Raw genomic sequence first — 11,673 nt, 5'->3', positions numbered from 1 at the left:
GATGGCCTTCAAAAGGCTCATCAGTCTACTCTTGAAACACCTTTTTCTAAGCACTCCACAACTACAGCAGAAATTGATGGGAGGCTTGAGCTTCTATGCTACAGGAATTAGGATGGGGCTTTAAGATCAAAATTAGGATAACAATCTCAAAGACATCAAAGACCTGGGAGCAAAGAAACAGAGACAGGCCCCATAAAGGTATCTTCAAGTCAAATTCTGAAATTGAAAACAGGTAGACTGGGAGGTAACAGCACTGCAGCTGCCTGCACTTATCTTCTGCAGAAGTGCCTGCAGAATTGATAAGCAACACTAAAAAATAAACACTCCTTAGACTTTGAGTGACCAAACAGCTTTCACATTTAAAAACAACCCGTTCCAATAAATGGGGTTCTTAGCCTAGCAAAGAAAAGCTTCCTTTTCAAAGAACAAAAACCAACTCTGCCAGAAGGCTATCAGCTCCTAATCATTATTAGAAAACTTTTTTTTTGCTCTATTGGTACCCTTAAATTTAGCCTAGTAAGATTAACTCATGATCACTGTGAGAAAGTTAAACATTTTATATATTTTGGTTTTGTAATCCTTTGCTGTTTGGATTAGTATTACTATCACAGAGGAACTTTTTCAAGGACCAATATTTGAAAGGAGAACCAGAAGAACCTGAAATTCCTTGAAGAGCACTCCATTTATGAACTTGACCAGCTCAAGGAATTTGAAGTTGGACAGGATGATCCTACTGAGTTCCTTCCAACTCAGGATATTATATCGTTCTATGATAAGTATTTTTTTGCAGTTCTGTCGTTTAGTCCAAGTAGAAAAGTACAATGAAATAAGTCCTTCATTACTCATCTGAAAGTATAATATCATCCCCTTAAAATTAGTCATGAAACAGTATATTCGGTGCCTTTAAATTAATTACTTATAATTCATCATTATTTAATACTGACAATGGATTTGGAATGGATAACATTCACTAGTATGTTAAATTAATTGTTCCCTATTGATTCAACATATATGTAACAGCTGTCAACAAGCCACAGGTATTTCTAAAAACAACTGTTCATGAGAATAATCTAAACCTTACACAGTTCAATGAAAGACATGTCTAAAAATACCATCATTAAAATCCCAAACACTCATAAGGTTTGTCTATGTTTTTCACTTTTAAATGTCATTTCTAGGAGATACTATCTATGAGGATCTCTGGTTACACTTAGGCAGAAAAGGGTACATACAAATCTTGGAACCTTAAATATTCATGTATTCAAGGTCATAAGTAAATGAAAACCATGCCAGCATATACACAGAGATTCAACTTTTTTCCTCCAGTTTCTTCAGACAATGCGATTAAATTTTATAAAAAGTATTTCAACTGTCAAAAGATTAGACAGTCCTAATTAAGCTGTTAGAACAGTCAAATGTGAAAGCACATTTTCTTGCTCTTACCTGTTACCATCAAAAGCCACATTAATCAAAACTCAGCAGCTGTCTAGTGAGCTCCTGCAATTTTTGGTTCAGCCAACCACATCCACCTGACAGGTGGAAGAACTGTGGGGTTTTTGCTCATATCTATATCCATAAACCAAGCCCTTCTAATGAGTAAATTAGATCAGTCATCATCTGTGCTCTTGTTTTCTTTATGCCTTCCCTTTCTTTGACAACAAAGACTCCAGATCTTGTGCAGGGCCCCACTTATGTCAAGGGGATGTAACTGAGGTTTCAGTATATGCTCATCTACTGTTCACAGCAACTTGCTTGCTTGCTGCATCAGAGCTTTACAGCATTTACTTCTGAAGAATAGATTTCCTGTTCCCCAGACATGCAAGATAGAACTCACATTTTAACCATGTGGATATTTTAGGACAACTTCTTTGTAAGTATGACTTGAAATCATCCTCATTTAAACAAGTTTATTCCTGTATATGAGCTCTGAACCATCTGGTTTCATATAAATAATACTGAAGGCTTTTAGAGCAATTACTATTAATTTTGTTTCCCTTTTCTCTTGAAGTGGAATTTCAATTCCATATGTTGTATGAATAGTGAGTACATAACAAATGATGATACTGTTAATCTTTAAACTCTTCAGTTGCTGCATATTCTTCCCCCCTCCATAATTTGTATCAGCCTCAGCATCCATCTTCTAACACACTGCATTTGCATAATCCAAAAGATCCACTCCTGCTACTCTGACTAGAACATCCTAGATTAGAATGCTATGAAAAGAGTATTTCATAATAATTTCAGTAAATATTTTCCCACACTAAGAGCTTCATTCAATGTTATTAATAATACAGAATATACTCTTCAGAAATATAACAGCATCAAGAGTGGTAGGAGCCATATGGCATTCTTTATTGTTTTGATCACTAGTTTAGGAGTCAGGTTTTTGAAAGCCATATTAGGCAATGTTTTAATTTTTAAAAATAAATGACTGAAAACAAGAAAATGAACCGAGTATTGTTACTGAAAAAAATCTACAAAAACCCTGAACCTATGGGGATTTCCTTCTATGACAAAAACCCCGTGCCAGTCAGGGATTGAACGTGCAGCAAACTAGACAGATGGAAAAACCAATATACTTCTCAGTGATAAGAGACTAGTTATCTATTGATTATTTTAACCATTGCTTTCAAATACTTGTATCTCTACTTTGCAAATACTTTTCTAATGCAGAAGACAATAGGACAGAAGGCAAGCACAACTGGTGAGTTTAAAATGAACAGAGAAGAGGAGTAAGGAAGAAAGTTTAAGAGAGTTAACAGATGGACTTCAGAGTGAATACAAAGTTTAACTCATGTGAAGTTGAAGAGAACACAACTTTCTGGTTGTGTTGAACATAATCAGCTCTGCCAGGACAAATGAGATCAGAGACGTTGCAGAGTGGTACCATCACTCTAAAAACAGGAATAATGGTTTGGAGGTGTTACCCCCAAATTCAGGGTTCAGAAACACACAAGAAAGCCCTAAGACATAAATTGGAAAGAACTCCTACAAGAATCCTGAGAAAGCCCTGCAAAGGGCAAGGGAAGAGGCGTAGCAAGGGCACAGCACAGCAGCATTTGGGTCACAAGACAGCACTTTGGTCTCCAACTAACAAACGAGCTTTTATCTTGACAGAGGTTAACGTTTCCAAATCACTACAGAACTCAGAGCTGGGAACCAAGCCCTTGTTTCCTCACCATCCCATCACCCCTACAAGGCTACAATGGGAAAAGAGCTCAGTGAGACGTGCAGTGCTGATTCCCCCCAGCCGTGATCCCACTGTGCTGGGCTGGGAGCGCGCATCCCTCGCTCCCAGCTGCACGGGAAGCACAGACTGAGGATTATTCTGTGAGATCAGGCCTTCTCTGAATCTCTTTATGCAAAAGTGCATGTGCTTCTCCTCACATATAAAGAATGTACTTGTTAACCACAAGGCTCTTCTCCCTTCAAGATTTGCCAGATAAGATTTTTTTAAAATCTAAGTAGAGACTATTATTTTTTCTGAGTTTACCGATACAGATTGCTGTCATTTGCTTTAATATCTATTCCTCTAGCAAGTCAAAATCCACTTTCAAGCCCTTACATCTAGAACATATTTTTATCCAGTCATCTCCTGCAAACAGATACAACTTCCCTGCAGACTTGCACCTTTGAGCAGCTATCTTGGGAATGGAGGAAGAACCACTCGTCCCAAGAAATTCAGTGATGACAGTGCAGCGGTCATTTTAAAAACTGTAATGAGCCTCTTTGGCAGGTAGGTAGAAAGAGGCTATTCAACATTTAGTTAAGTATCTTCTTGGCATTCTTGCTTTTATTTCTTAAATTGATCCTCATTTAGTCTATCTCTCCTAATAATTAACAGGATTTCAGGATCAGAAAGGATAAAAAGCTAATCTACTCAAGACAACCTGACATTACAAGAATAAAAACAAAACAAAAAAAACCAAAGAAAAATAATAACACAGTATACTAAAAACTCAGCTCTCCCCTTCGAGTCACTCTTCCCAAAACGTTGGACAAAGAAACCCCTCACTTTAAACTATATCTCAAATTAAAAAAATAAAAATAAATTTAAAAAAGTCAATCAAGAGATCAGCCTGGGGTAGCAAATCCCTAAACCTCTCAGGGAAAATACCACAGTACTTACAGAACCAGGCATTGAAACTTCGTTTGCAGACCAACAGAAAGTTAGACTTGAGGTGAAAGTGTACTGTTGTTCTAAAATAAAGTTTAATTCAGCATAAATATTCCATTTACTACGCTCTGAGAATTAAAATATAATTAAGACTCACAAAGCAGAGACTCACAATCTGGGTTTGAATGTATGTGAATGTTAAAAGATAAACCACCAAAAAAACCCGTGACAGTTCACGAGAAGAGAGTGCAAATGATCAAGAGAAGCTTAATCCATTAAATACCTAAAAAAATGACTCACTGCAGAAGATTTATATTTATACAGCCTCAGAAAACATACTCAGAACAGGAATGATCAATTAATCTCTCACAGCTGTAGGAACAGAGCAGGCCAGCTTGCTGTTTGCATTGTGCAGATAAATCAAAGCCAGCCAGAACAGCATCACATTTTAGTTGACCCCTTCCAGTCTTTCACTGACTAGAAAACTCACTTTGTAGCAAATACTTTAAACTCCACCTGAAGTTTTCATACAAAAATTATTAAAATCTGTTGAAAGAAAACATATTTCTTCAAAACACTTTTTTTAAAGTCACTAAGTATTGTTTGATCAAGAACAGGTCTGCTAGAGAAGGAGACTTGAAAACTATACAAAGGCTCACCTCACTCATCCCCCAGCTGGTGAAACTGCCATGAGTGCATCCATCACACAGCTCATGCACGCCACCTCCTCCTCAGCCCCCCTGCCCCATCAATCCAAGCTGCAAAACCTTTGGGTCAAAAACCTTCTGCTCCACTATCTGTGCAGCTCCTCCAGAAGGAAGCCCTGCATCCAGCAGGCCTACAAGGCACTGCTGCAGTAGCCATAAATAATAGACCGTGTTTTCCATTTTCAAGCAAGTTTCACCCCTAAGGAGCAGCACGGTGCTGTCGCCTGCTGCATGCATGCCAAAAAGGAGGAGAATGTTATGCAAACAACTTACATCATGACAGAGAAGCGCCTAGACTTCATTCACCAAGAGTTCCCAAGCCTCTCCCAGATAAGCCAACCTCCAGGCGGAGCCCTTGGATGGGCTATTCCCTGCCAAGCCATCCAGAACAACACCCACAGGTTGCCCCACCTGCCCCACATCATCCCCTGCTCTCTAAAGGTAAGCAGTTCCTCCTGTGAGGCCCCAGCATGCACACCTGACTGAATTTATAAAATCAGAAATAAGTCACATAGAGTGCACTTGTGCTGGGAAATGTACTTGTTTCAACTGTAAAGCAAAACACAAATGTTGTAACATTAACCAATGTAATTAGGGTTTCCATGAAAGTGAAACCACCATGTTCTACAGCACTTCCAACTGCTTTACTTTGTGTTGCTGATATGCACTTACTTAATGCGTTGGGCTATAGGTTTTTCTGCTTCTTCAATATGGATATAAAAACTCTACACACTGACACCTTCAGTCAATTAGATTGGGAGATAACAGTATGTCTGAAATATGTCAAGATCAGGTTTATAATAGGTTTAATGCACTTAAGATAGATCTGAAGTTGCTACAATAGTGCTAGTATTAACATTAAAGTAAGGAACACTATGAATCCTCATCTATTAAAGAAAAAACATTAAACTCACATCTTAGGACTCCTGCATTCCAATCTTGTTTTCCATTTATGTGCACACTAAGATGTCCGAGTAGACTATTTGTTAAAGAGCTTGTTTTTAGCTGGTATCAGCCTCCAGTTTTTTAACCAGTTTTCCAGTTGTCAACTGCCTCCAAGGTTTACACTTGATTAATGATGGTAATTTCCAAGTGTGCTTTCAGCTACAAACCAGGCAAGTGCCCAGGGCATTCCAGGAGCACAGTGCTGCCAGCGCTGGGGAGGGACAAGGGCACCCAGCTGCCCCACCAAGCCTGGCAGCAGCAGCAGTCCTGGTCTCCTGCAGGACAGCAAGGCCTTCCTGGCCACCCACATCTGCAGGTGGATCATGTCACCAGTTCACAATTTCCCACACTGCTACATAAACTCAGGCCCATTGTACTGCAGCTGAAGATTAAGATGAATTTTAGGCTGCATTCAAGCTGTGCCCTAGTACCAGCTATGCTACTGATAAATCACAGCTTTCTCCCATTAGCTTCTCATATTGTCAGCTTCTGCTCTCATATTCTCACCCCACCTGTTTGATTTTTAAGTCCTCTTACGATTTTTACTGGATTTATGACTACTACCACAAATACCATCCTTAAAGGGATGATTGTTTTCTTTCCTCCTATTTCTTGGTGGGTCTTCAGAGAATACAAACAACAAAATACGTGTCACCTCTGTCCACTATTCCTACCCAGTGAAACAAAAAACATACAAAAAATAAGCAAGTTAGAAAACTAGCATTTTGTAATCTCTTTCCTTGGACATTACCAACTAGTGGACAACAAGACCGAATATATCTTAGTAATGTAATAATGTTTGGAGAAGTTTTTACTGAAATACTTCATATGTTTATTCAGCTGTTCTCTTCTGCACCAGTTTATCCAACAAAGATTATCACTCCTCAACACTGCACTTTTTCATTAACACAATATTTAAAAAGAGCCTGCTGCTAAAACTTTAGAGCCGCTGAACAGACACGGATTTTAAACTCCATCTAACTTAGAACATCACAGGCATCCGTAGCAGCTATGGCACCTTCAGCGCTGACTTCCTAAAAAAGTATCTGTTCCTACGCTTGTTCCAATAGACAGAGGAGCAACCGACAACCCGCTTACTAAACCCCATGGTATTTTAAGCATGTAAGGGCTCTGGATGCGAGTGACAGCCACGCGTAACGCCACGCCTGGATGCTGGCGGCAAGGAGGAGTGCGGGGATGCCTGTGCAGGAGCTCCCGCGGGACGCGGCCCGGCCACCGGCCACCTCCGGGACTACGACTCTGTCCCCGGGGAGGGCAGGGGGTACCATACGGCTCGGCCGCAGCACGCTTCAACCAAGATGCTGAGCTTCAGAAGCGGGCCGGCACTCCACCGAGGTCGGCACCCACCACAGCGGCCGTCAAGGCTGACACAACCGGCCGGCTCCGCGGAGGCGCAGCTGACCGGCCCCGGCGCGGCAGGAAACGCCGCTGGGGAAAAGCTGCGGCGCGGGCCCACGGGCAGCATCCCGGGCGGCTGCGGGGACGAGGCCCGCCGCCCCGGTGCGAGGGCGCTGGAGCCGGTGCCGACACCGGGGGGAACGGCCTCCCCAGCCCGGTGCGCCACAGCCGGCCCCGGCCGCCCCGCGGGACCGGNGCAACGCCTCCGCGGGCCCCGCGCTGCGGCCCGGCCCGGGCTGGCCCTCCGCGGGCACGGGGGAGCCGGGCACGGGCTGCGTCTGCCTGCCGGGTCCGCACCTCTGCTGGGACACGGCGGGGCCTTGGGTTTAAAAGCACTGCTTGGGCAGCGCTCGTGGGCCCCAAGAGCCCAATGACATTGACAGCGCTTCCTGCTCCTCAGAAGTTCCAAATGCGTAATGCAGCATAACGAATTAATTACCGTAGTGCCTTTCACAGCCACTGGCATCACCTCTTCGGTAACACTGCTTCTAGAGTGGCACACAAATAAAATTCCTTAAATGTTTAAAACAACAACAACATAAACTTCCCCCCACACTAATTACTGAGGCAGGAAAAGGGAGGGAGGATAACTCCTGAGCAACAGCTGAGTCGTGCTGCAATATCAAAAGGTCAGCGATGTTAAACTAAAGAAGGGGTATAGTCACGAAGTGAAAGGCCAGCCAGAGATTTGGGGTGTTCATCAGCCCTGAACCGAACAGGAGGTCCTGAAGCTGTTTGAGGATTAAGCTCAAATGATGGTGTTCTTTACACTAGAGTTCACACTGGGCCCTAGTCCAAGCAGGTTGATAAAATGAACAAGCTCCACTGGCCAGCTCTCCCAGTGGCACAGCACGGCAGGTTCTGCCCAGGACAGTGACCTGATTGCAGACATCGTTAACCGGGGTACCACAGAACAAACACATCACTACTTGCATCTTATTTTGCACCTCCCTTTTCTGAGGGAGGATCCCCCTTTTTTCAAAGAATAAAACATAATTTGCATTATTTTGCCCAAGGGAAGAAATTGAGAGAAAGCTACAAGTTTGCATGACTGAGGCAGACAAACAGGAACAGAGGCATGACAGGCATTCGACCCACTTAATTTAGCTCTCACCAAAGTGCAAGGGACTCCAGCCGGCGTGGAAGGCAATGCTCTCTCCAGGTTGTTCCCCTGCCACGGCGACACACCAGTGGGGCACGCTCTCTGTGTGTGGATTCACCCGTCACCGTGGACAGCATCCCATTAACATCCTGCCTACCTCTACAGTAAAGAAGGAGGCAGGAGACTACAGCTGAATTTCCTAGGGGAGATGACCTGGGGCAGGAGAAGGCTTGTTTATCATCTGTCTCTGGAATGATTTTCAGAACTTGTCATCTCTGAGAATCTCCCCCACGGCTAATTAACCACAAAGAGAAACCACGTCTGAGACCAGGAGTGCAGGCCTCCTGTAATCTTGCAGAATTCAGAGACAGACAATTATCAGCTCATGTAGTGGGGCTTTTACTACAAAATGGCACTGTAATGAACCAGATCTAAGCTCAAAACAAAATTATTTCATCTTGATGGAGACTGTTCTGGCAAATTACTAGAAAAGCTTTTAGGGAGAACATGTAATTCAAATAATTTGCAGTCATTGTTTGTCAACTGAAAAAGAAAAGCAGATCTTTGTAGTCACAGGCTACATTTACTGAATTCTTAAAAGCAGTTTTTCTCTAATCTCTGATAACTTCACTGTTGCCTATCACACTAGGAATGTGACCATCTTCTGCAGCCTTGCTTGCAGCTGTGTTTTTCTTATAGCTGTGTTTTTAAATACTTGCATTGTAATCATCCCCCTTCCTTCTACTTGGTCTCAGAGGTGCCAGGGCAATTTCCTAAATATTTTTTTAAATAAATATTTAAATGCTCTTTGAATAGAGGAATCAATAGGCTGTTGCATAACCTGGTATGTGATCAAGAAGTTCACATACAGCCGAGGACCAGAGAATGACCAATAAAGAGTGATGCACAATGTTTTTATAAATATATATATAAAAAATGGTTTCTTACTGAGTTTAAAAGCCCAATCCATCCCCCACTGAGTGTGGTGAGGTGAGCATTGTGAAAAGCTGGAGCACAGAACAGCATTATTCCAGCCTGCCAAGCTGCTCTAGCCTGGGCAGAACTGAACATAGCAGGGGCTCTGCATGGTTATTTCTTTCAGCCAGGCTGTGTGTAAACAGCTGGATTGCAGCCTGTTACAAATTACTACACTTGCTCAGAGTTTTTTCAGCTATGAAAATGAGGATTAGGAAAAATGGACAAACTGCTGCACTGCTCACAAACTGCCCTAATGTATCTATCACAAATATTTCTAGTCAAAGCAGTCTTCAGAGAATTGTCATTTTAAGTTACTTGAAGGATACAGTTGTTTTTAAAAAATAGCTGCTAGTAGCAAACAAAACAAAAAGCTGAGTAAGGTGTAAAATACATTCAAATTATTGAAATACCTCTTTTTCAAAAACCTCAAGCTCTCAATGACAGTAAAATGGGATATATAAATTGATATACCAAAAACCAGTCTTTTTCTCTTACATAAGGCAGTGACACTAATAAATATGTACATGACCACTGGATATTCTAAAATTCAGAAGTTATACTTTCTAAAATAAATATAAATCATACATAAACATGCCATATAAAAAACTCTGTAGTATAAACACGTACCTGGGTTAACTTATCCATGCCTTTGGATTTCTGTGGGATTTTGTTTCAATGCACATGTTATTTTATAAAGATTTTGATTTGTGTTCCCCATACAACTTTACCATATCTCATGGTGAGAATGCTTGCCAAAAATAGTTACAAATATTTAATGGCTTAAAAAACAACCAAATTTAATGTCTAAAATAAAGCACAAAATAAACTGAAAAAATTATATCTTTTAAAAGTAAAATAAACCAAATTAATTACAAATGCCTGCTATGACTGCACATAGCTAACCAGTAGACTATGCAGACTAGTAGTAGACTTTGCTTGAAAAGAACAATGCGGTGTCAGCCAACCCCATGATTTGTTCCTTAGGTTAGAGGGGAAATAAAGCAAATATAGTTTCTAGAAGCTTAAATGTTCATGTTTAGATAAACTTACTGGTTTCTTTAATAAGCTGGAACTGTACTTTGGAATCAAGAATTTCTGGTTGATATAAAATATTCTACTGTCCTTTGGCAGCTTTTAACTCTGAGCCAAAAAAAAAAAAAAAAAAAAAAAAAAGAAACCACCAAAAACCAAAACCAAACAATAATTTACATCAGTCAGATTAGAAAGATAAGTTATGAGATTTATGCTGCTAGGACTTGTTCCAGAATACAATGAAGTCAACAGAAAAGCTTTCCTTTCCATGAGACCTTTACTATATTTTGCATAACATGAAAACTACTTTTTATAGTCAATCCTTTGCTAGGAGAGGCATTGCATTAAGGCAGCTATGATATTAATTTCTTCCTCTTGTGGAAGTTCTTTATAATACAACAGTTTGTACATATCCCAGGGTAAATCTGGGAAGACTTTAAGTTAGTATGAGGAACAGTGTGACTTTTCCTTACTTCTTCAAAGACTAAGAACAATTATGTTACCAGTTAGAGAAAAATCCCAACAGAGGAACTGAGAAACAGTCGCCAAGTGAATCAGCAAATCAGGCACAGCTGCAGCAATGTTAATGGTAACCAAGGACAAAATATTCACAGCCAGCAAGACAACCAGTGCAGTGGTCTGTCCGGTTTGGCAGGCAAACAGAGTATTCTCTTCCTCTGAATTTTAATCTAACACTTTTAGGAGCATTACACTCATTAGCAAAGGGAGAACAATGCACAAAAGCAAAGACAGAAACTGTGCATACTGTAACTATCTTTACTGTGTGTGTATACACCAACTTTTTCTTACTAGATAGGCCTTTTTTTTCCCCTTGAATTGAGATTTGTGTTTGCATGGTGTCTGCTTATACAGTAATGAACCTTTCCTCATCTCAAGACCTTTGAACCCACTGGCAGATAGCAAATTTGATGGGCACAAACGTTAAGTTCCTGCAACATAGTCTGTTCCTACAACATAGTGCAGAAAAGAAAGGCAAGACAGTGTCCTCCATGGGAGGAAATTCCAGGGCAAGAACTCCACAGTGCCCAGTGCCCATTTGTCCAGTGAATCACTCTTTGTGCCTGAGCAGCAGTGAAGAACTTGGAGGCAGGTAAGGGAATAGAGGAGAGAACTGGAGACAAAGGGGAGGAAACGGATGAGACTTTTAAAGTGGTGACACAAGGGAGTGCAAGGAATTTGCATTTGTAAAAATACAAATACACAAACCTGTAGCAAATACAACTTCATTGGTTTTGCTGTCCACAGAATAAATGTTTAAGGTGGGCTGCAGACAACATTGATGCCATTGAATAGGTGCAAAAATATTATGTCCTTGATCCTGTCATGACCCTCCAGACTGGGAAGTGTGCAAA

The sequence above is a fragment of the Pyrgilauda ruficollis genome, unplaced genomic scaffold (genome assembly GCF_017590135.1).
Source record: "Pyrgilauda ruficollis isolate IOZ18807 unplaced genomic scaffold, ASM1759013v1 scaffold81, whole genome shotgun sequence".
Taxonomy (NCBI): domain Eukaryota; kingdom Metazoa; phylum Chordata; class Aves; order Passeriformes; family Passeridae; genus Pyrgilauda; species Pyrgilauda ruficollis.
This window is presented reverse-complemented; position numbering follows the sequence as displayed.